The sequence below is a fragment of the Sinohyriopsis cumingii genome, chromosome 12 (assembly GCF_028554795.1).
Source record: "Sinohyriopsis cumingii isolate HCF-2022 chromosome 12, ASM2855479v2, whole genome shotgun sequence".
NCBI lineage: Eukaryota > Metazoa > Mollusca > Bivalvia > Unionida > Unionidae > Sinohyriopsis > Sinohyriopsis cumingii.
Window position 1 is genome coordinate 23,201,552 of NC_142972.1, and position 22,482 is coordinate 23,224,033.

General features: G+C 35.7%; 1 protein-coding gene across 3 annotated transcripts in view; it reads right to left on the minus strand.

Moving 5' to 3' along the window:
* Positions 1-14,394, minus strand: part of LOC149786101 (glutamate carboxypeptidase 2-like) — a 214,628-nt gene extending 200,234 nt beyond the window's left edge. For all 3 annotated transcript variants that reach the window (XM_089976416.1, XM_089976414.1, XM_089976415.1), the window contains exon 1: positions 14,246-14,394. The gene's annotated coding sequence lies outside the window, so the exon portion shown is untranslated. The remainder of the gene's footprint in view (positions 1-14,245) is intronic.
* Between the last annotated feature and the right edge of the window lie 8,088 nt (positions 14,395-22,482).

Consider the following 22,482-nt stretch of genomic DNA (forward strand, 5'->3'; position numbering starts at 1 on the left):
AACTGTAAACCGTATTATAACTTTGAAATTTGTTTCCTCCCACTCAGAGAACGGTCGGTCTTTCATTGTTTCTATAAGTATGATGAGATAATTAAAAGTGGTTTTGATTTTAAAGCAGTTGTTAATCTTTCTTAGGTACCGGAAACAAATTATCAAGGCTATTAACGGAATACCACCGGTTAAAAACGTCAAGGCTGTTATAGGAATGCCACCGGTTCAAAATGTCAAGGCTGTAATAGGAATAATACCGGTTAAACCTGTTAAAGCTGTTATTGGAATACCACCGGTTAAAACTGTCCAAGTTGTTACGGGAATACCACCGGTTAAAAACGTCAAGGCTGTTATTGGAATACCACCGGTTAAAAACGTCAAGGCTGTTATCGGAATACTACCGGTTAAAAATGTCAAGGCTGTAATGGTAATACCACCGGTTAAAAATGTTAAAGCTGTTATTGGAATACCACAGTGGGAATACCACCGGTTAAAAATGTCAAGTGGCCGAGTGGTCGAAAGCGCTCTCCGTCACGGATCACTGCCATCTCACTTCTGTCTGCGTGGGTTCGAGTCTCGGATTCTGCCAAAGTGGGTATGCGAGAAAGCTTGTCAGTACCTTCTCGTGGGTCGGTGATCTTTCCGGGCTTTTCCCGGGTTCTTCCTCCACCATTAATACTGGCCGCCTCTGTCCCTTAAAACTTTAATATGAATAGGATTGACCGAATCACCCAAGAGTGATATAGAACCCTTCGATATTAATGGTACTTAATTCTCCATAATAAAATTAGACTTGGGTTTGTTAGACGCAACAAATGTATTGCTTTCAATACATGACCGTGACCTTGACCTCTTAGAAATTAAGAGTATTTGGAATAGGTCTGTCTTGATTCTGATGCCTATTTTCCAATTTGTAGCAATCAGAAATAATGTGTCTTTTTTCATGCAATAAGTACCCGTAGGAAGAGACAAGGGTCTTGATTCACATGCCAGTTTGAGTTTTATAAGGGCTTGTATTAGACTGAAATAATTTTCTGCCAGAAGACTGTTGAGTAGAAGTCTTGTTTACAAAAGAAACTTTATGAGTTAAAGAACGCTCATCGGCAGCTCGAGCAGCATTTTCCAAGGTTTCGATGTTATGCTCGTCAAGATAAGACTTAATTTCACTATGGACACAGTTTTTGAAATCTTCAAGTAATAGAAGTTGTTTGAGACTTTCATAATCTCGTTCAACTTTCTTGGCTAAGCACCTTCTATCAACTCATAACTCCTTATGATGCATTCATGAACCACATCATAGCTACGACTTTGGTGAACTGAATGTGAATTGTAAATATTACTAGCCTTACCAGTGAGTACACGTTGTAACAACTGAGTGCCATGCTCCCTTGGCCATTTCAAATTTGCAGCAACTTTTTCAAAACGAGTAAAATATTTGTCTACTTATTTTTCTCTAAAAGGGGGCACTAATCTAATATTATTTGCAAGATAAAAACTTAAATTTGGATTCGAAGTGTGAATATGCTTTTCAGTTGTCAGCTCCATTGCCTTTATTCTAAATTGATATTCCCTCTCGTCCTCTCGTTCTTCCTTATATAATTGCATTTGCATTCGTTCTTTTTGTAATTGCATTTGTTCTTCTTTTTCTCTTTCCTCTCTCTCTCTCTCTCTCTCTCTCTCTCATATTGTAATTGTATTTGTTTTTCTTTTTCTTCATTCTGAAATTCTAGCTTCCTCAACTCCAATTCCATCTTGTATTTTAATTCTAATTCCTTTACTTTCATGTCAGAGTCTGTAATAGACTTACTGATCGAAACACCAGAGCACTTTTATCCAGAACATGCTTTCTTACTAAATATTTAACCAAAAATATTTCTTATTTCTTGTTTCGTTAAGGAAACCTTTACCTCAGAAAGATCGTATTTTATGGCAGAATCAATTTTTTTTTTAAAAGATCCAATTGTTCCTGGGTAGGATTTGAAAGAAAGATTTACACATTTGATAACATTTCAGAAAATGCTTGCCGATTTCACTAAAAAATAATCAAAATAGAAGAATTAATTTTTTTTAAAACAACGTTTTCTGAAATATTCTAGCCAAAATTCAAAATTCAGGACGAGCTACCCCGTTCTTATGTTAGGTATTTAGACTCGAATAAACAGTAACACAAGAAAGAGTGAAAACAACAAGTTTTGAAAAATATAATACGTTATTCCCTGGAAAAATACTGTAAGAATAAACAAATAAGAACTTACGGTTTCAAGAATCAAATCCAAAAAAGATCCACGAATAACATTTTAGAAGTCCTAATTATAAAATTTTCTAATAATTTCAAGTTCTAGTCCATACGAAGAATCCAAGATGGAGGACGATGGCATATTCTGTAACCTGTAGTGTGTTGAGGTCTATGGTTACTTGTAGAAACAAGAAATATCACTTCGGTTTTGGAAATCCGAATAAATTTTGTATGAAATGTCTTTGTTCAAGAATTCTGTATGAGCATACATATATTTCCAGGAAAAAAGAATTAATCCTTTTGAATCCAAGTAATTTGTAGAAAAATTAACGTATAACTCAAAAGCTGGCTACAAAAGAAGGAAACGACTTGACATTACACGTTTTAAGCCCAGACTGTGTTTATTTCTCTAACACGATGGTTTAAAACTTGAATTTTACGCCCTGGATAAGGGTCACGTGGTCATATTTACATATAAAAAATACGTAGCATCTATGTGTCCTTGATAAGAACCAATCATTTTACTCCGAGAATAAAAGTTGTTTAATTCACCAAAAACTTTAAAAGTCTAGGGTCACGTATTCAATACAGCCTCGATCTCAATCTTATTAGTCCCACAATAAAAATAAATTTAAAAAAATTGATTGCTCACGTGGCTTTAACTAATTTTGAATTAAGGTCGAAAACCAGGTCAGCCTTATGTGTTGATCGAAATGAACAGTCAAGGTCAAACTATTTTCTGGGAAAAGTATGAGTTCCTAATAAACAGAGCTACATTATTTTGACATATAATGAAATTTTAAAAAAATAGAAAGATTTTAAAACTTACAAACAATTAAATCAAATACAAAAATTAAATCAAATATACATTAACATAATATTTGCTCTTTGTTTAACATACAAAACCTTACTGAAGTAAATAATCACTTCATTTTTGTAGCATTCTTTGTTAGCTGTAGTGGCAGTTAGAATAAAGTTGATGATTTTTCACCGCTTTTTATTTTTACAAAAAAAAACGGTACCATTATATTTAAATGTAACTAGGTTTTCGATGTATTGTTCCCCTCCAAAACAATAGCTTTATTATTGTATGATACGAACATTTGTGCGTGTGTATCAATCAGTATAAATTCCAAAAGGCTGCGCGAACGAAGTGTTTGCAGTGAGAAATCAGATTACCTTGCATTCTCTGGCTGTGGATTATCAACCACAACCAGGGTACTTATACAATAAACTGTCGTTGTTTTATCACAATACATGTTGTATCAGGAAGCTGTCTACTTTACGGGTGGCTTCCTGACCAACAAAATCCTGTAAGGCAAAATATCTTACAGCGAGCTCTGCCCAGTAAAACCAAGTATTGATTGTGCATTGAAAATTGCAAATACTAAAAACCTTTCTGAACAAAACATAATGCCTGAAGGGCAAAATATCTTACAGCGAGCTCAGCCTAACCGAACCAGGTACTGATTGTGCTGAAAAATAAACACAACAATAACTTTACGGTAGTAATCTCAAGCTGCAGGGGGAAATGTAAAATACAAAATTGCATTCTTTCTTGCTATCCATTTTATGTGCTAGAATTCTTATTCATTTTTACGAGTTTATGCTCTTAAATTAATTAACAAAAAAGAGCTAAAAGCGACAAGCTTTGTAAAATTCAACAAATAATTTGTTTCCATTGAAAACAAAGTAAAATTTTAAAAATAGAACTTACGGTGTCGCGAATGAAATCCTAAATAATCCCAGAATTACAAACAACTAATTAAAAGTTCTGAATAAACTTTATAAGGAATCCTAATATAGTCTAACCCCGAGGTGTTGATGTGTCTGTGATGATCTGTATAATGCTGATGAGACAGCAATCTTTTGTTGAAACATAGTATTATAATTCCAGCTTTGAATTCACGACATATCTCAGAGAATGTCTCTTTCCAAAACTATTTTTGAGAGCACTCTCTATTCCCGATTTTTTTAAAATGGTATTAAATAATTTGAAGACATACATTCGAACCCAAATAAACACTGAACACAACATTAATTACAAACTTATTCTGTCGGATCTTAAGCACGAATGAATAGTCATTCCATTGTCAAGATTATATAGTCCTCTACTTGACCCCAGGTCACAACAAACATTTTTTTGAAAAATCATTACCAAATGGAAAATAACCTTCTAGAAAGTTCTTAATATTTACAAAATAAAATGTTAGTTATTATTAGAAAGCCTGTTACTAAATTTATAATAGATAACCTGGATAATGTCAGGTACGCCAGGTAAATTGTAGGAAAATCCCAATGGCATAGACCCAGACCCAAATCAACATATTACTTCTACTGATAAAGATCCTGAAAATAAACCCATACACATAGAGAATATTTTAGCTATGTATTAGTTGATTACAAAATAAAATGTATAAATTTATCAATAAGTTAGGTCAAGTAGAAAATAAACTTGATTTTGGACAAGGTTAAGTCCACAAACTATGTTATATTAAAATAGCATTTAATGAAATTAAAAATAATTAAAAAACACTATATCTATTGTTTGATTTTCAAGTTCCGTGCGTTGAGTATTGTTGGATTATTCGTTGAAGTTACATGTTCTATTTAGTTCCATTTTGGAGCGATGCTATCTTTATTTTATCAGTTGTTGAACTCGGTGCGCACCAATCTGTTAATTCCATTGTTAGACAATATGCACACGAACATGGTGTCAGAGCATGGTGTCAGGTTCATTCATCGTTCAATGACATTATCATAGGGATCTCATTCACAAATTCCCGTCCCATCCCGACTTCGACTTAGATATGAGAGAGAGAGAGAGAGAGAGAGAGAGAGAGAGAGAGAGAAAATCGATAAACATCGAAATACTGACAGCACGTTTTTTTGTTTTTTTTTACAAATATGTTCATTTGTTGGCTAGTAAGTGAAAGGGCCTTGACCACTCACACACAGTATTTGACAGTAGTAAAAATATTGGGTGTTGGAGTGTATATAAAAAGTGGGTGTGAGAGTACGTATAAAAAATATGTGTTTGATAGTAGTCAGAAAGTGTGTGTTGGATAGTAATTAAAGGCGGATTATTGATAGTATATTAAAAATAGGTGTTTGATAATATAGGTGATGTATTGGATAATATGGTTGTGCGATTGCATCTTAAGTCATACCTTTTTAGTCTGATAGTAGATGTGGGTATTTTTTAAACACTACACAAGGCGTTTGCATACTGTGTATCTGTGGGTGTTCGATAGCATACATGGTGTGTTGGAGAGTATGTATGCATGAGATCATCCCTTTTTTATACATAATACCTCTGTATTATAGTAGTAGTTGTAGGTGTTTACAGACGATAAAAGGCATTCTGAATAGTGTGTATGATGTTGGATGGTAGATAACTTTGTAATTGGATAGTAGATAACTTTGTAATTGGATAGTTGATAACTAAGTATTGGTATGTGTGTGTGTGTGTGTGTGTGTGTGTGTGTGTGTGTGTGTGTGTAACGCAGCTTTAACAATTTGAGTCATATCGCTTGATTTATGCAGTGTGGCAGTTTATAGTGATGTCTAGGACTGGGACACCATGCCGCCAAGCGAGGCAGCTGCTGGCACCAGTTTTAGAAGTCTTTAGTATGAACTGGCCGAGGTTCGACTTCCCACGTGCGAGGCAAATGTCCTAACCACTTAGGCCACTGGAGCGGTCATTAAGTATTGGATAGTTCATAAATATTTCCATGTTAATTTCTCGTAGATCGAACAAACTTTTGACCGTTTGTAGCCCATCTTCAATAGGCAAGGTTCCGATTTGTTAACTTCTCTATAGCTTAGCGGATTAATAAAATATTTCAGTGTTTTGTCTTAGCGATATCTATTGGATCTCATGAGTTGCCTCAATCTGTTTGTAATGCCAACTAACCAATGGTGTGTAACAGCGGCGTATTGTACATCGGCTGTACAATGTCAAAATTTTATATGGTAAATTGAACATCGGTTACAGTCGCATCCAATGGAATTCACGAGCCCGAAGATCTGAAATATCTGATCGATTCGCCATGGTGAAGATAGATTAACATATCGGAACTTTGACAAGACAAGATGTTTGTAGCCATACAGTGGGCGGGGCTAAATAATATTATTTTCAGTTCGTATTGGCATGAACACAAAAAATGTCAAAAGAGCCTGGTCAATCAGATTGCTGGAAATGTTAATGACGAAAGAAAAATGTAATTAATCGCCATTTAAAGGTATGTGTAATTAAATTATATAAATTTACACCCATTACTACAATATCGGTACTGAATATTTATTACTCGAATGACTTCTACTTTAATTGTGTACATATTATAACACAAAAAGATGCACGGAAGGATGCATGCAAAGATTTTCCAAACAAAAATACAATGAACATTGACAAGTGACTTTGCATCCACATTTCTATTATATTATCTGTGGACTGATAGGCTGAGCACGTAATGGGCCAAGCAAGAACGTTCAAGTAATATCCAATCTGAAGTTAAAACATATTCAAGTCCTGACTAGACTGAAAAAGATAATATTATTAAACTCCAAGATGGGTTATGGGTTATGTTTTAAAACACAAACAACAAATCTCTTAAGATCGTCAGCGCCTAACAGCGACCAGGTAAATCTAGCATCCACTTTACATCATAACCAATGATTTGTCATATAAATAAATCGACATTGTTTGCTATTTATTGTAAGGATCACAAACTTAATTGAAATTTAGCCTTTGACCAAATAGAAATCAAACAATTCGTCTTTATTTTATAAATTGAATGATAACTAGTTTCAGCGATATCAATTGGTCAAGCACAAATTTTTATTCATTATATTCAATATTTAACAAATAAATTATTACATTTTTACCGGCAGGTGCTGGATTTGATAGGATTATCAACTAGTAAAACATTAATAAAACGGAAATAAATACGGCAATAAATACCATTTTCCTTTCAACGAATATCAAAGTTCCACAGAGATTTCAAGACACGGTCCTTACTATTAGATATTCTTGTCATCATTGAGAAAACATACTTTCTAATTACTTCATCAAAACTGGATACATTATAATTTACAAATATGTTGGAGGCACTATTCCATCTTCGAAAGCTTAAAAGAAAATGAGTACTATTATTATAACCCAATAACTAGTTTTCTTTTCATACGTTCACTAACTTGTTTCCACAATGGAGCGCGATACATTGTCCAACACTAATATTTTAATAGTCTGAGTTTGCTATTCCAAAAATAATTTCTAAATTTACATAGAGGTGTGTTTGTTCGAGTACACAAAAATCTGTAATGTCTCATGATATCTTTTGACGATTTGTATTTTTTAAAATAAAAACTATGACCCAAATACGTATAACTGTTGACATATGAAAGAGCATTGTGATTAAGATGTGTATAGGGAGGAGACGGTAATTTGAAAGAAGTTGAGTCAAATACCATGCGTACCAATTTTTGTGTTTTATAAATGGTATCCTTCTCAAATGCGTATTGTTCGCATATCTTTAATGATTTCCTTAAACCTGCCATAGAAGGACCTATCAATGACATATCATCAGCAAAACTAAATGGTCAAAAAAAAAAGACGCAAATTGCAATTGTTGTTCTAAAATTTGCGTATACTCGCCGTTTATATGTATTAATCATATGCAGACGTCCTGAATACAACGAAATATACAAATATTTTTAAAAACATAGTAAATGACCATTGACAAAGGGCATTACATCCACATAAATGTTTCATAAATCGTGGATCGATAGACCGAGTACGTAATGGGCTGAGTACATATAAGTAATGGGCCGAGCACGATTTGTGTAGTCCGAGTTTGTTAAGGGCCCAGAACGTTAATGAGCCGTCTCTGACCTGGGCCTAGTAGTCCCGTAATCGGAGTGTGCGATGTAAAAAAAATCAAAATTTCAACCGAATAAATAAATGGTACTAGTTAAGAGTCAATGACATGTTCAATAAACAGCTGTTTGACTCTTATCAGATGGTTACAGCGCGGTCTGCTTGCTGAAAACCAAACATACGGATTGAGATGGATGAATGTAGGAATAGTCAGGCGCAACGCTTTGAATGATCTCTCGTCGCGAACAAACTTAGCTCGAACGATAAGGCTCGAAAGCCGGACCTAGATTTAGATTCTCACACAAAGGCAGCGGTACTGTAAGTAGTGATGTGAAGATAATTCAAAATACTCGACGTTTGGTCAAAAATGTCAAGCGACGCGGTGTTTATGATTTCCCAATAGGTCAACCGATTCAAGTTTTCGAGATAGATGGTAATAGTGAGCCAGTCATCTGTTGAATAAAACTAACGTACATAATTTGAAACAGAGCATAATAGATTCACTCAGTTTCTCAGAATAGTCACATGACAGATGTCTGTTTCTAGCCTATGATGGAATGTGTGGTATGTACAGAATGACCTAATAAAAAGTTGTATGGCTCTGAGAAAACGGCTGGTTTTATCTGCCTGTTAAACAGCTGACTGGTATGTCCCTTACTAGTGGACAATATATTAACACGGTGGCAGCGGTGGGCAATTAAGTAAGCATCGATGATTCTGCAGTTTTAGAGGTAAACTGATTTTAGAAGTTACGCATTTTTGCATCCTTTATCACAGTGTCACGTACTACAGGTCCCGTGGCAGAGAAACTAACGATAACATGGCCGACGGTCTCCTAAGTACATTCTGCTTACCGCCAATATTAAATGTAACCGATGGGAACGTTTCGAAAAACTTTAAGCATTGGAAAAGACAAGTGCAGATTTATCTAACTGAAGTGGAGCAACTGATAAAGAGGATGAGGTACAGACGGCCATAATTTTGCATTCTGCAGGACCGCCTATTTTGGATATTTACAATCAGTTTGTATGGGACGCATATGGCGACAAAAACAAACCCGGCAAGGTACTTGAAAAACTTGAGGCATATTGTAACTCCAGAAAAAAAATGAGGTCCTGGAATCACATAGGTTCTGGAATGTACCGTACCAAGAACCTTTCGACAGCTTCCTAACTGAGCTTAGGACGCGAGCGTCGTCATGTAATTTCAGGAGAAGGATAGAATGATCAGAGATAAAATAGTTTTTACAGTTACGGGAAAACTTCAGGAACTCTTACTCAGAGAAGACAAGTTAAACCTGGATAAAACCATACAAATGTATGGTGCATTTGAGCAGCCAAATAAACATATAAAAGAACCGAGGGAAGCCAGCTCTATCAATCAGACTGTAAATAAAATAACTCCAGGAAATACAGCACTAACGCGAAGCCAAAGGAAAAGAGATACTAACAGTCAACCTAGTATTGGCAAACTACGAAATAAACTGTCCTCACCAGTTCAGGGTCACGATAGCGTTTCACTTAAGGAATGTAACTTCTGCGGACGCAAACACGAGTCTAATAAGGAAAGGTGTCTGGCATGGGGCAAAACATGCGACGTATGCAAAGGAAGGAATCGTTTCAAGGTGAAATGCAGGAAAATCCATTTGGTTAGTGCTAGTACAACGCACGAAGAACGAACAGATGATGGTGAAAATTGGCTTAATACCATGGAAACCAATCAGAAAGCAGAATTTCTGCATTAATGAATGTTAACAATTGTGAAGTGCGTTTCCAGTTAGATAGAGGTGTCGACATCATCAAAACTATCTGCAAGAAGTATGTTCGTAAAGAACAAGTCAGGCCGACAACACTAACCTTACAAATGTGGAATAAGTCACATATGAAACCACTTGGAGAAGCTGATCTGAAAATTATTAACCTCAGCAATGGGGAAGAAACTACTGATACTCTAATTGTTGTACCAAATGGCTACATGAATCTTCTAGGATCAAAAACTATTCAGCAGATGGGTATTAATTATGGTTAACAGTGACAGATTTATTGCTATGGTCGACAAACGGGTGCTCAACGCGAGCTTGATGTTGAGAAGAAAATTATAATCTGAAGGAAAAAAAGAGAGAAGGTACGTAACTTCCAAATACTTCGTTCCACGTGTGACCCTCTATTTCCTTCTTCTATTTCCGTCTTTAAAGGCACACGACCATACTATATGGCTTGTTTGGGCTCCGAAACGTGGCATTTTCGCGAATTTTTACTGCTGAGACAAGTCCGAGCTCATATGTTAATAAGTATAACCGTTTGAGCCAATCATATTTCGGCGTTGACGTGTGTGCTGCATAGTTTGCCTATTTTGTAAACAGAGTAGCATTTATACGATATATGTGCAGTGAAGAAGACAATGTCTAATTTTTGCATGGAACAGGATTCCTAAAGTTGAATCGAGTTAATGGTAAGTAAAAACATACTTTTGCATCTACTACTGTTCTGTAATTCAAGAAGGGATGCATCGTAGAGTTGCAAACATGGTATATGTAGCTCTCTTCACCGGTTTTCACATGTACACGCACTTGTCCCAAAAGACAAAATGAACGAAAATCCCACGTTTTGGAGCCAGTAACTTCCGTTTGGTACAACGCAGAAAAGTCAATGATGGCTTGATGAATAGAAAAATATCTCTGGAGTAAAACAAGCCATATAGTATGGTCGTGTGCCTTTAAAGACGGAAATGGCAGAAGGAAATCGAGGGTCATGGGTGGAACGAAGTATTTGGAAGTTACGTATATATTATGATAGAGAGGGTCCTATGTTAGAACGGGTCATGAGGGTAATCTAAGGTATTTTTGTCACTCTGTATGATTTTTCCCCTTCAGATTCTTTTTTCTTTCTCAACATCAAGCTCGCGTCGAGCTCCTGTGGGTCGACGCTACGAAACTCGGTGATCTAGGGGAACTCTTACAGTCGACAACGAAATTTAAGTCAAAGCATTGCCGTGCAGAAAGTTGCCACTCTCACTTCAACAAGACGTGAAGAGAGAAATATATAAACTTGTCGAAAGAGAAGTTCTAATACATGTTACCGAACCGACTAAGTGGATTAGTCAGATGGCTGTTGTACGAGAGCAGAATGGAAATTTGCGTATTTGCATAGACCCACATCCGCTAAATACTGCGATCATGAGAGAACACGCGCAACTTCCGACACTTGAGGACGTGTTACCAAAACTTGCTAATGCAAAGTCTTCAGTAAACGTGATGTTCGTGAGGCATACTGGCATGTGAGACTTGATCAGAAATCAAGTGAACTAACTACTTATGATTACACCTTTCGGTCGTTTCAGATGGGCGAGGTTGCCATTTGGACTAAAGGTCTCGAGCGAAACTTTTCAAAGAAAAACTCACTGAAGCACATGGAGATTCGGATGGTTATTTTCACTATATCGGATGATATAACTGTTGCTGCAGAACTGAACAAGTAGCGAAACTAGACGAGAGAAAATTACAAAATTTGTACAAGCGATGCATTGAACGGAATATCATGTTAAATGATGAGAAGAAAGTAGTTGGATTGACTGAAATCAATTGTCATGGTCACAAGATAACTAGTGAAGGAGTCAAAGCAGACAAGAGAAAGGTCAAGGCCATACATGAAATGCCCACACCAACGGATATTTCTGACGTGAAGAGGCTATGTGGCATGGTGCAGTATATAGCGAAATTTCTTCCAGACCTTGCAAATGAACTGGAACCGATTCGTCAACTCACTCGTAAAGATTCTATCTGGAATTGGTCTGAAGAATGTGAGGCTGCTTTACAGAGGATTAAGAAAAGGCTCACCGAAGCATCAGTGCTGCCATATTTTGATGTAATCAAAGAAGTCGTACAACAAGTAGAAAGTAGCAAGAATGGACTGGGTGCTGGATATTTCAGGACGGTAGACCAGTTGAATTTGCGTCGACGGCACTGAAACCGACCGAAAGAAAGTAGGTACAAATTGAAAAGGAAGCTCTTTCAATGCTTTATGGTTTAGAACGTTTTGACCAATAAATCGTATGGAAGAAACGTCATAATACAAAATGATCACAAACCGTTAGCTGCAATACTAAAGAAACCTTTGAGCAAGGCCCCAAAACGATTACAAGATATAATGATTAAACTGTTTCGATATTACATCGAATTTAAATTTGTGACAGGAATAAATCTAGTTATCGCTGATGCCTTAAGCCGAGCTTATCTAGAAACTCTTGACATAGAAACTGAACGACCAAGGATCCAAAATATTTTGTTCGACAGCTTCCCAGATGCGAGATTGCAAGAAGTCAAGAAAGCGACTTTGGAAGACGCTGATACGCAGTTACTTATGGAACTCGTTACTGAAGACTGGCCTGAAACTAGAGACAAAGTGCCATACTCAGCACTACCATATTTAGATATGCGGGATGTCCTTAGCGTTCAAGATGGAATAATTGTCAAAGGATAGGCAATTATCATTCCTAAATCATTGAGAAACAATATGAAGAATCATTTTCACAGTGCTCATTTAGATTACGATAGGATGATGAGGTGAGCTAGGGAAAGATATTTTGGCCTGGAATGGCAGGAGAAATTAAACAAATGGTTGAATCATGTGAGGAATGCAAACCTAGAAATCAAAGAGGACCGCTTTTACAGCACAGTGATGGAGACAGACCTTGGAATAAGGTAGGCATGGATCTGTTTGAAATCAAGGGTAGACAGTATCTTGTTCTGATCGACTATTTTTCAAATTTCATAGAAGTGGACTACTTAAGTATGGCAAGTTGTAACCGTACTGAAGAAACAATTCTCAAGATTTAGAATTCCCGCCACAATTATATCAGATAATGGACCCCAGTTTACAGGAAAGGATTTCGCACAGTTCATTCGAAAATGGGGCATTAACCACAGAATGTCAGCCCCAAGTTATTAGAAAGCAAACGGAAAGGCTGAATCTGCTGTTAAAGTCATTAAGAACATGTTGAAGAAGACACTCATAGATGGTATAGATCAATATGAAACCTTGTTAGAACTTAGAAGCACTCCGCGTCAGGATACTGGACTTAGTCCGACTTAAATGTTTTTCGGAAATAAACACCCGATCAGTGATCCCATTAACAAGTGATCTGAATAAGGAAACAAGAATTAACTACCGATCAGCGCGAAAACGCTCGACAAAGAAGTGGTATTTTAAGAGAGCTCGAACCTTACCACCACTGAGTATCAGAGTCCGTATACTTTGAACACAAGGAAGGAAAAAAATGGAAACATTTTAAAATCAAGTAAAGACAGGGTGAACGCTTGTACATCGTGGAAAGTCAGGATGAAGGAACGTATAGACCGAATCGTGTGCCTCATACGACCCACAGAGAAAAAAGCATGCCTCCGGGAGCACTTCACCTTTACGTGAACCCGAGAACACTGATGTACCGACAAATATCCACACAGATCAAACAACTGCAACACCAAGTGAATCAAACAGCTCCGGAATGTCACCTTCAGAGAATGTTAAAGATATTTCCAAATTCAGATATAACAACAACGACTGCACCAAGAGTAAGACCAAGATAAGCACCAGGGAGCCTGCTTATTTGAAAGACTTTGTGTGCTACAAATGAATTATTAACTCTTAACATATAGACCGTAGTCCGTGAATTTTACATTGTTTTGGTTAGTGAATATGAACTGATAATCTGATAATAGATTCAGACAGCAAAGATTTAAAGTTTATCTTTCAATATACACTATATGTCTAGCATATCCAAAGTATTAGTATTAATCATTTAATAAAGTAGAGATAACCAGTTCTTTAAAGAAAAAGGGATGTTGAATAAAATTAATGTAGCATAATTTGAAAAGGAGATGGTAGAGTCATTCAGTTTCTCAGCACATGACTGATGTCAGTTACTAGCCTATGATGGAATGTATAGTATGTACATGATGACATAATAAAAAGTTGTATTGCTCTGAGGACAACGTCTGGTTTTACCTGCCTGTTAAGCAGCTGACTGGTATGTCCCTTACTAGTGGACAATACATCAACATCTTCGATCTTTGAATATCACCAATTTAGAATACTAAATACATAATAATTCCGATCCCAACTCTATACTGAAAATATACTTACCGCAGCTGTTTATGTCAAAATGATTAAGCGACACTCCACATACACGCCTGAGCTGTCTGGGATGACTCTTAAACAGGCTTTCTACTATATTAGTTATTAGGTTGAACTGGTGACACTGTTTTCAAATCCTGTTTGTCAAATCATATGGTGTTTGGGTCATGCAAACGATTGTAATGACCCAGGCCTATAAAGACAGCTGATAACGTCGAACCTAAATAACGGAGCAATAACGAGCAATAAATATCCGTAACTTGTTAGCGTGTGTCAGTACATATAGACATCCGGCTAAAGTGGTTTTTACGGCTTTTAAATGTGTTCATTTGTGGTCTGCCTGACATCCTGAACTATATTTTGTTTTATTTTGCTTATAGATGCTTGCAGATACGGTCACTAGCAGACGATATTCTGCCCATTTTACCTGGACGATGGGCAACCTGGTAGTTTCTCCTAGATGTGGTCACCAAAATCTACCATTTTTAACAAGGCACACTGAAAGAAAGTCAACATATAAATCACAAATATAGATACTAACAGAAAGCTTGATTTGCGTTCTGTTTATGTATGTAATTTTTGTAAAAGTATCTTGAAATTCAATGAATTTATTTCAACTTCCAAACACCAGATAAAGACGGCAGTAAATCTGCCCGCTGACCACAAATACGGCGCGGCTGATTACTTCATTCGGGAACTATACATTCTTCTCAGCAATTTCAAGTACAATGAGGTCTGATGCAGTCGGAATCAGGCTAGAATTAATAGTTCTGTTTCAGTAACCGTAGTGCCAGTCTATTTTTAAAGCATTTTTCCTGTCTCCTTTTGGTGGTGATACAAGAGTTCTTGGTATGGATTTTAAGGCAATTGTTTATTCTTTAAAATGTGAGCCTATGATATGGTTGTCTGTGTGTGTTTCAGCGACATTTTTATGGTCTTGGTGATGATCTGGAAGTGAAATCTGTATTCCGTTGCACGCTGGTTTGTTTACAGTCCAGCCTCTCCAAAAAACTTCCGTTGAACCGATGACAATAACTTCACTTTGAAGTCATCTTTGAATGTATTTTATATTAACATGATTTGTATTGATTGTCACACAGTTGAAAGTTAAGTACTGAGAAACAAATGTAAAAACATATAGTAAAATTAATTGTGTTCTTGGTCCAGACAGTACATTTAAGTTTTGAGGTTTCGCGCGTAAGAAGGACCTGTGCATTTAAATTTCACTTCGGTACGTTTTGACCTGGTTTCATAAAACAAAACCATGCTGTATGAGTCACAATAAATGCATAAATGTCATATAGTTCTTGCCTAACATGCCTGTCTGTCTGTCCATTTGTAAAGTTTTGCAGTACTTTTAGATCATGGTACCCTATATGATACATCCAGTATTTAGAATAGTACACCATCATGCTAAATGCAGGTCACTACGACGTACATTTCATGTTTTGTGATTTCTTTTAACTTGGTCATTTGTTTAGTTATACAAAATTAGTATGCAGGCACATGTCTTCTGATATCGTGTACTACATCATCACATAGAATGTTTACGTTAACCTGCATTCTACATTTCAAGCACTCACAACTTTGATTTTACTGCTGCATTTACGTCAAACTCTTACTTGTAAAGATTTTGCAACTTGATGACTGAATATTAATATCATGCATATATTACAATACAAATAAAGGAATATCATTACATATTGCAATAGATCAGACGAGTCTGAAATCGTGTAAAACCGGCCTAAGATCAATCAGTATACATGCAGCTTCGCTCCCACGTCATATTTACGGGGGGTGGGGGGATCTGCCCATTTTTGCACTTTATTGCAACACCGCTGATATAGCCTGTAATGTGTACCATCTGGAGGACATCTGCATGTATGTTTGCCTTTGGACTCCTTGACATGCAGTAGGTGCGGTGTATTCATAGTTCAGCCAGATAATCATGCAGTGGACAAACTTCTCTCGTTTATCTCATACATAAAACAATTATCAGCAATTCCTGGCCAGCACTACAAGGCAAACATTACAACAAATATCATTTAATCAGTTCAGTGTTTGTTTTATAAGTATTTATAGCAGAGATGCCTTGTTTTAATCAGTACAAACAAATGCAGAATACATTTTGTTGACCTTTCTCTTTTTTCTTTGTGTTTACATAAAGTAATTTGGATTATTTTTCATATTCTAAAAGATGAAATATATTTAAATGTTTCCCAAATATCAACACTCAGTCAGCTGTTATATATGTTTGATTTAATTTAATTGTTTTTTGTTAGTTTTATTTTTTTTATTCCATTACATATTTTAATGTAACTTTATATACTGGATTTGACATTGTAAAATAAATTCATTTCAGTTCTGTTTCACCTGACTGTTTTTTTTATTATTTGCAAACAACTAATAATATAAACTTTGTATCTAATGCTGACTTAGTTCCTGAGTTGAAGTAAACAAATTTTAAAATAAAATAGAAATTCTTTCTCAGAGTAAGATTCATAAAGTGAAATCGAGGCCATACTTGGAGCACGTGACAAATAACATGTATCAGTTAGGTTTTACCAGAGGATTGACCCACATCCGTGCATATGTTTTGTGTTGTAGCTAGATTTATTATTGATGTTTTGAGAAATACTTGTTATTCTTGCAATAACACTTGAGAAGTCAAAGTGTTTTATGTTGTGACCAGTTTTGGGGCTAATTTTTTTATTTTTCTTCAAATTATTTGGATTCCAAGAGATTATTTTCCCCTGGAAATACTTGTGCTTTAAATTAATTCTTGGACAAGGACAGTTATTGAAATTTAAACAGAATTCAAACACTGGAATATTATTTTCTGTGATTCAACAAAGAACTGTTGACACATCAGTACGACGCTGACCACATCATAAGTCATCACCTTCCATTTTGGATTTCATCGGGATTCGAACACAGTTTCATTAAGACTTTTTATTACTATGACTTCTATTTCTTAATTATTTGATTATTTTGGATTTGGTTGTTAATCCGTAAGTTCATTTTCTCAATTTTACCTTGTTTATTTCTAGGGAAAAAAAATATTTTTTTTAAATTTTATAAAGCTTGTTGTCTTCACTTTTTTCTTGTTAAGTTTTGTAAGAGCCTAAACGCGTAACACATTAAAGATACAACATATTTATGTATTGAACTTCGTAATGAATCTTTTCGTATTAACTATTGTGTACTCCCATTCCGCAGTGCACAGTATATATCACCTTCTAGAAGAGAGATGAAGAAACGTTGTGGATGTGAATTTAGCTCATTTTGATAATGCAATAATGGGTATTTATTATTAGGATGTATATAATTTGACATTGTAATTTGTCCAGCTCTTGAATTAAATGAATTGATCTTTGGTTAAGGAAGAAACACATTAGGGGACTACTCATTGGGTCCTGTGGTAATCACGTTGTCCAGAGTTGCGGTGAGGCAGATGCTAGCCAGGGACGTCATTTGGTTGGTTAGCTGAGGGGGAGGACAGGGGGCATTTGCTGTGCTGTAAAGTTGTTGTAGCATATACACGAAAATAAACAAGCCCGTCGAGTTTTGCCGCCCCTACCCCATCAAGTTTGCCCCCACCACCCGAAAAAATGACGTCCCTGATGTTAGCGCGTCATATCTAGATCAGAGGGGTGCAGGCTTGAAGCCTACCATTTGGATTGGCTACTATGATGTCCCTGTGAAGGGCACGCTTCTTCGATTGCACTACATTAAAGAATATATCGATGTTTTCCTCGCGTAAAAGAAACCAAAAGAAACTGGAAGGGATATCTCCGACCCTGGCTATATCGCTTCTCTCCCGTTCCAGGCAGCCAGGACTGCTCAGTCAGCATCTTATTTTAATGCTTTATTTTCTTTTCTGGGATCCTATCCTGTGCCGTGGCTTATTTCTTAAAATATGTATTTTTATTTTCATTTTATGTTAGTTATGCAAAATGTATACCCTACTTATAGTCAGTTTGTCATATCTTGTCAAAATATTAATCACAATTTACGTCATCTTATTATGATATTTATTACAATTTACCACATCTTATTATGATATCTATTACAATTTACCACATCTTCTAATTATATTTATTACAATTTACCACATCTTATCATATTTTTTTTACATTTTACCACATCTTATTATATTTATTATGTTACCACATCTTATTATGATATTTATTACAATTTACCACATCTTATTATGATAGTTGCTACAATTTACCACAGCTTAACATGATATATATTACAATTTACTACATATTATGATATTTATTACAATTTACCACATCTTATTATGATATTTATTACAATTAACCACATTTTATCATGATATTTATTACATAATCTACTATTTGGGAGCATACGTTAGTTTTCAGAATTTCACAGGATTTTACCTATTCCATTCATATATATATATATATATATATATATATATATATATATATATATATATATATATATATATATATATATATATATATATATATATATATATCTGTGTGTGTGTGTCTAAACGAACTCCCTGATTATTACCATATATATATATATATATATATATATATATATATATATATATATATATATATATATATATATATATATATATACTAATCTTGATTAAATATGCGAGATACATTAATTATTTTGTTCTTATCCAGTAAGTTCCTGATTTGATCTTCAAGCGTCTTATCCTGCCAACTAAATACTGAAATCCTTTCTATGTTGCATCTATCCAGTTAAAATCACCTCGTATAATAAAATTTTCTATGGAATATTATTGGTATTATGGGATATATTCCATAAGGTGATATATGAATGAATTCTACTTTTCTCTTATTAAATCCTGTTGGCACATATACATTTATTGTGTGCCAATGATAAATATAGAAGCGTATACATTTAATGGGTGCCAGTGATAGATATATATATATATATATATATATATATATATATATATATATATATATATATATATATATATATATATATATATATATATATGCAGTATGGTTTCCAAGGAGGGTCACCCCCTTGACCTATGCTGCGAACACCAATTAATGCCGAGGAATTTTGAGCTTAGTGTCTTTCCCAAGGACACACCGAGGCAGGTGACCCAGGCTGGCCTGACTGGGTATCGAGTCCGAGATCCTTGGAAATTATATTATATAGCTGAGTGGCATCATTTGTACAAATCAAAAGACATGATGAAAATAATGTTTTCTGTCAAGCTTGGTCAAAATTCTGTTTAGAATGATTTAGAAAAAAGAAAAAAGAACTAGCTTAATGTTTTTCTACTTTTAGTGACCATTATATGAATTTGGCATCATTCATACAAAATCAAAGACCTAAATATTAGTATGCCTTCGTCAAATTCTGTCTTTTTTCTTTAATTTTTTCTGTAGTTTTAGTAACAGGCAGAATATCTAATAGTGGATCAGCAAAATATTGTAAAAAGATTGGAAGCTCTTTCTGCCAGCATGATTTCTGTTCATTTTTGTCAAAGTCTGTTCAGCAGATTTTGAGAAATATGGCGATCATGGAACAAACAGGAGTTAACATTACTTTTCGGTTGAGTTTATGGCCCTATGTGGGGACAAAAGGAAATTAAACATTGAGATCGCACTTAGGGACTTAACCTGAAATAGGCACTTGGGGTACAAACAGGAATTTAACATTACGCCATAGGTTTACATTATGGGCCGATCGAGGGACACACGGTAATGTAATGTTAGAATTATCCATAGGGTTATCATTATGGGACGTTCTAGGACAAAAGGGAAAACGCTCTATGAAATAACTATCTAATCTCCAATGTTTAGTTATCTACTATCCAATACCCCACACATATAAACCAACACGCTCTTTGTAGTAACCAATATTTAATCATCTACTATCCAACATGCCACACTATACCATCCATCACATCGCGTGTCAATACATAGTCATATATTATTCAACACGCCATACTATTCCATCCGACAAGCCACACTTACTATCAAACACACGATATGTAGTATCCAAAACCTAAAACCTACTATCCACCGGAAGTTGTACGATCAGACAAGCATGCGCCAAAGAGTAGAATGTCTATATATACACTATACCCACACGCATGTTATCACACAAAACAAGGAGTAAATGGTTTTAAATTTTAATACTTTTATGAATCAACATACACAAAATACAAACAAATATTGGTAATGATTGAGTAGTATATTGGTAATGATTGAGTAGTCTTGTCGACGAGATGTGGATGGCCTTAAAAAGGCCGTTTGTTTGGTGAACCAAAGAGGATTAATACAGATGGCACCACTTCGCAGTTCTTTTCTCGCAAGCTTCTCAATATAGCTGGTCCATGGGCTAATACTTTCTTGAGGTATATTTGCCTTTCCACATTGACTCTTTCAAACAGCAGTGTATATGATGCGCATGATTGCCCAATTAGCTTTGACGGATTAAACATTATCTTTGAAATGAGGGTAGAGGAATATTCATCTTGTCGGATTTTCTTGATCACACAGGACACAATGGGCGATCCCACCTCTATATACAGTCTAGGACCGGATCAAAATTGATTGGAATTTTACACCAATCAGAATGTATGTAACACAATTCCATCATGGTGCCTTTTCTTCCAATCAGAATACAGCGCACGCTAAATTCTGATCTTCTTCGAGGACTTTCTGCCGGTAGCACAACTTCACAGACTCTAAAAAGAAGCAAACCCCAAAAGACAATTTCTTCAAGAAAAAAGAGATAGTACCGCCAGAATACGCACGTACTAATGATAACCGCAGTTAGTAACCATGTCTTCATTCACTTCGTTTTCTTACCCCTTAAGTATGATGCCTTCAAAACCTAATATAAGACGAGCGTTGCCGAATTTGATTTTAAAAAACGGAAACCCATTTTTGTCGAAGTTTCTCTGTAGATGTTTTCTCCTGCAGACAAAAAGTGGCACATCCTAAAAATGTACGAGAGAGAACAAGCATGTTACAAATTTTGCAAGATTTGTGGAAACACAAACTGGCAAGATATAATCCGTTGAGAATACCCGTAAGAGCTACTAAAGTCAAGTTGGTACAACGCTCCTAGAATTGGCGGAGACGAATCTAGCTTACAAGAGGAAGTCTTGGATAAGACTGAATTCCGTTTTCCTGTTAAAGAAATATGTCGCAAAGTTTGAATGATCATCATAAACGTCCAGGGAAATCTCTAAAAATAGAAACATATTAAAACATGATTTCCTCTTTCAAAAAGCACCAAAACAAAACGTTGATACGGTGCATGAATGTTGTTTTAATGCTAAGAAATGTACAGTGCCTTTTAACAAGATACATAAACATACATTAGGACGATATCGTCACATTCTTAAGAAAATACCCATCAGGCATAAGAAAAAGTGTCATTTAGTGCATGAGATTTCTTTCAATGCTGACACTACCATTGTTAAAAGTGACTGCTGTTTAGCTAGGATCGATTGTTGGGGCTCTGCAAGAAGAAGAAGAAGTACATACTTTTCTGAAAATATATTATGCTTGTGCTCTTGGATCTTATGCAAGAACAAAAATTAATTTAAGTTCCTTTGAAACTGTGGATAGAAGTCTACCGTTGGTATGAACAACGGACACAGCACTTACCTCCTAATCCAAATCTCACAGAGATGACTAATTCCCAACAAGAATTACAATATCGATGGATCGAACATACGTGTTTGAAACAACAGTCGCCAAGCAGCGGACAATAGCAATTATTGCAACAACTTCAACTGTTTCATAGATGAGACGGGTCTAAAAAAAAAAATGTAGCAACTCTCAAGACAGACATGGCTACTGGGATGACAGAGAAAGAACCCAAAAGAAGAAGAGTTTCAAACTCCTTTTGCTAAAATATCAAGTAAGGTAGTTAAATAGACTTCTAAAAGAAGTTTAGAGATAGTGTGAGCCTAAAATATTAACAGAAAGACGATATGGTACTCGGGGATACCGCGGACGTTTCCCAGTATGTCACCAAGGCCAAGCTAGTGGCAGCCTAGAGCAACCGCATCGGCGCCTCCGACCTAAACGGCCTGGTTGTATTCGTCCATAACGTCGGCAACATTAAGGCCTTAAAATGGTACCACAAAAAGATATGTTGACGTGGATGGAAAAGTTCTCCCACGACAAAGACGCGGAGGTAAAAGACATACGTTGATGACCAGGATGTCCGTGCGTAAAATTAAGTCGACGACACGG